Genomic DNA, 4,419 nt, shown 5'->3' on the forward strand with positions numbered 1-4,419 from the left:
ATCATCTCAGATATGAAAGGGGGGCTTTAGCCACTTGGCCTGGGGTGATGACATCATATCAGGTGGAGAAGGTTTTGAGTCAGGACTTCTGTGAAACGGAGATAAAAGGTGGTGTGTGTGTGTGTGTGTGTGTGTGTGTGACATGTTGGAAGGAGATTATGTTGGAAAAATACAACACCTGAGTTTGATCTTTCCAGGTTGAGAAGGTATCACCTGGCCGTGAACAATAACTAAACAAAGTGACGCGTACTTGTTGTTTGTTTAGATTAGTCGCTGTGTAGCACAGTTGCTCAAACAGAACCGCCCTATCACACACACACACACACACACACACACACACACACACTGCATGAGGCTGCTATTCCTGCCGGCTTTTAGATTAACGCCGCTAATACACGAACTTGGTGACTCGTGAAGCAAAAATGGGTTTTGGCAGTGAAATATCACAGCGACCCAGGAAGAGAGCGTGCAGGTTTGCAAGTTTTGACATCTGGGCTTAACCGGGTTATTCCATTGTAAAATTGACACAATGGTGACGAGTAAAACAAATCCTTTAAACATGAGTTACGCTGCTGTAAATTCTAAGAAGAGGCAAGTTTGGGTGTAACACACGTGTGATGGATGCCTGCCTTTAGTGATCGCCTGATAAAGCTAAGCAGAGTTTTCTTAATGGCACCATGGTCTGATGGATACATATCCAATAATAGAATGTGTGTGAGTGTGTGTGTGAGTGTGTGTGACTCAGGAGAGATCCTCCGCGGGGATAGGTTCCAGCAGATTGGTCCGCCGTTAGGGTAAGCGCCGCCACATCCAACAGTTTAGATCTGAGCCTCAATTTCCTCCCCAGGCTTGCAGTGGTTTGCTTGTTTTTCTTTAACATTGTTTACTTTTGACAGCGCGCCAGCAAATTTGTGTTAATATAATTTTTATTTATTTTTTCTCCTCCCCAACCCCCCCCCCCATCATAGATCTGACGCTGGATCCGGATGCCTGGAAGCTACAAATTTAAAATCCCCCGTCTGATTCCTTTTCATGCAATATAGATGAGCCTGACCGTGGCTAAGTGACGAGCTTTGTGTCAGTCACGTTTGCCTTTCAGTAAACAGCGCCGAGGACCAAGCCGGGGCGTAATTAATACATCCTAACACCGCACCATGACACATCATTATAGCCCCGTTATAGGTCGGGAGGTTAGACAAGGCTCTTTTACGCGGCTTGCAGCTAAATTATGCCCAACTCGCTTGTTTATTTTTCACTTAGTTGTTTTTCAAAGACGAGCTCCATCCCCTGCACCCATTCTGATGCAGCTTTCTTCTTTTGCCTCATCAGCAAATATTGGAAAAAAAGAAGAAGAAGGAGAGGAGAAAATTCAGCCCCACTGGGTCTGAAGTAGGTCAAACCGGTTAATTTGGGTTTGGACTGGAAACTGTTTATTTTCTGTGCACTTAACTCCCTCTCTCTGGATAATAAGATGGATAGTTCCTTCTAGAGCTGTTAATCTGTAACAATATCCTCTGCTTGCTTTTTATCAGGAGAATTTAATCCTTTTGTCACATAAAAACAAAATAAAAGCCTGAAACACTCGAGTGAAACCCAGCTGGAGCGTTGTAATCGCTCTCAGTCTCTCGCAGTGACAAACTGGACTGTTGAAGTCTGATTTGCATCTCATTTGGCAGGTTGATTGGGGTCAGGGGTCAGGACCTTTGATCTTGATCTTTTGATCCTGTTTTATTTTCTTCTGCCGGATGGTGGCGCTTTGTTTCTGGATCGGTATCTAAGACGTCTCGTGACTCTCTGAGTGCATATCAGCTCTTCGTGTTGTTGAATCGAGAATGTAAAATCTGGCCGCTCTGTGCGTGTGTGCCCATGTGTGTGTGTGTGTGTGCCTGTGCTTGTGTGCGTGTGTGAGAGATGACGCTGGTTAATCACGGCGTCTTCAATCTTACTAACCCCCCTCCCCGCCCCCCGCTGACCCGTCTGCCTCCCTCACTGATAACGCGGTGACTCATTTCATAACTTGGCGCTCCATCTCGTCTCTATGGTGAGTTGATATGGCAACAGGGAAACTTCAGCCTCCGTCTCTCATCTGGTCCAAGTAAAATGACTTCCAGTTACAATGAGATGAAAAATGTCCGTTGCCCTTATCAGCAATGAGAGATTTGTAGGAAAACATTTCTGGAGATATTGTTTCATTTAGCTTCAATCATTTTTACAGAATAATAATATTCAGATGTTATTTAATATTTTACACTTTTGGATAAGCCCTTCCAAACTATCTGCTCCCACAACATGATAACGACTTCAAGGTGCTAATTTGTATCAGTATCAACAGTCTGTGTTGTTGTCTCCAACTCTCATTTGCATATTTTTAATAATGTGTATTACGCGGGGATGAACATGTGAGAACAACTGACTCCACTGCTGCTTTAGCTGTAAACTACTTGTTATGCACATTTTAAAGACAGACAGACACAGGAACACTTTTATACAGATGCATCGTGGCGCAGATGGTTTTGTTTTGGACGTTGTGTGTTTTTAGTTCTCTGTATCTGTGCCTGATATTTAAACTCTGATGGATTTGTTCTTCCTAATCACAGATCCAGTTGAAACGCAGGAGTATAATTCTCTTTTTCTGTCTTTTTTTTAAATCTAAAAGCGAGCGTTCTCATTTATCACAACCTTGAAATTACAGAAATATTTCCAACAAAGACAACACAACTGTGTTTGCTCTGTAAATACAGATTTAATTGGATATTCATAGATCTCACATATTTATTTCTGCCATCTGTTTTTATGAGTCAGTCCCTTAAAAGTCTGAAATGTCTCAAACATTTTATACCATTTATGTGCGGCTGCTGCTGCTGTGAGAGAAAATGTGTCTTTGGATTAGGAAATAAAAATTATGCATCTGTGAAAGAATTAATCCAATACAATTCAGTTTCTCCGTAAACTCGTCGCACAATCAAAGTTGGAAATGTTTCCGTTGTGGTGCGGCAGAAGTGACAGCTTGCTGGGTGATAAACGACCTCACTCAAACTTCTGTCACACATCAACATGCCTGTGAAAGATTCACCTGAGGCCAAACAAACAAAGGCTTTCATATCCATAGAATTCATAATTTTGAACCCAGGCAAAATATTAGTTTACAGAGATATTAGTGGTGAAGCAGGATGTAGCTGCACACAGACACGGAGGCTCGTGGACCGTTGGTGGTTCTCCTGCCTCGCCGTTTGATTGACAGTTGGAGGAAAGGCGACGGAGCTATCCAGTGTTGACACAGACAGATAAGGAGACATTTAACAGTTAAGTTTTATCTTCATTTCTACAGACCAAACAAAGCTACCAATGCAATTCCTTTGACCGTGTATCTAATTAGTTCACTGTGATGTTTTTACTGATGGACCCGTTTAAAAGCTGAAATTGGCCTTTTTGTAGCTGCACAATGGCTTATTGTACTGATATGTCACTTCACTTTAGACAAAGAAGCTTGTTTGGGACACAATGGCGCTTTAAGATCATTAAAAACATGATGATGTCATATATCATAACAATACTGTGTAGCTTTGATTACCATAGAGATTTACTTTGGCCCATGTCAATCAATGACGTAATACATTTCAGGATGGTCTCTCTCTCTCCTTCTCTCCCTGACTCTCTCCCTCTCTCTCTGTCTCTCTCTCTCCTTCTCTCTCTCTCTCTCTCTCTCCCTCTCTCTCTCTCCCCCCCTCTCTCTCTTTTATACTCTTGCAGTCTCACAGCTCTTATTTCTTCCCACTCCAGATTCAATAACACTTGACGCCGCCATGTCGTACTTCTTTTTCAGTTGTTGCCTTTAAGTCACATGAGCAGCCCAACACATTCCGGCCTTAACTAGTAACACACCAACACTTGTATCCTTCCTGTCCTTACCGAACATCTTGTTAAATCCTTCACAGCTGAAGCTTGTGTAAGTATACAGAGCTGGTAATCATTGAAGAGTTTCAAAACCTGTAACCTTCACCAAACTTTCCTGTGGCTCAGATTTGCACCATTCAATCCTCCCAATACCTAACAGCTTCTGTTCATCAACGTTTCCTGTGATGTCTCGCATAAACCGCCCACTTCAGGTCAGGCAGCTTTATCTCTGCGGAGGCAAAGGTCTGCACTCCAGCTTGGCTCCTTCCAAACCGCAATTCAAACCGTTCTTTTGTTTTGTTTGTACTGGTGTTGGTTGTTCTGGTCTCACCCTGCATGTGCAGAGCCTCAGGTGTAGCAGACCACCGTTACTCTGGGTTAAAAAACGGTCTCGAGACCAGATTTGAAAACCGTTGTTCTCTCAGTGTCTGCTAGCTGTCCGGGCCCTGAGGCGGTGAATCCGCCCGGCACGCCGCCGTGTTCCGTCCGGCTCGCTTCACAGCCGGGGCGCCCCGTGTTGGCGTG

This window comes from Genypterus blacodes, unplaced genomic scaffold (genome assembly GCF_046128005.1).
Source record: "Genypterus blacodes isolate CSIRO-AG114 ecotype Tasmania unplaced genomic scaffold, CSIRO-AGI_Gbla_v1 ptg000128l_1, whole genome shotgun sequence".
NCBI lineage: Eukaryota > Metazoa > Chordata > Actinopteri > Ophidiiformes > Ophidiidae > Genypterus > Genypterus blacodes.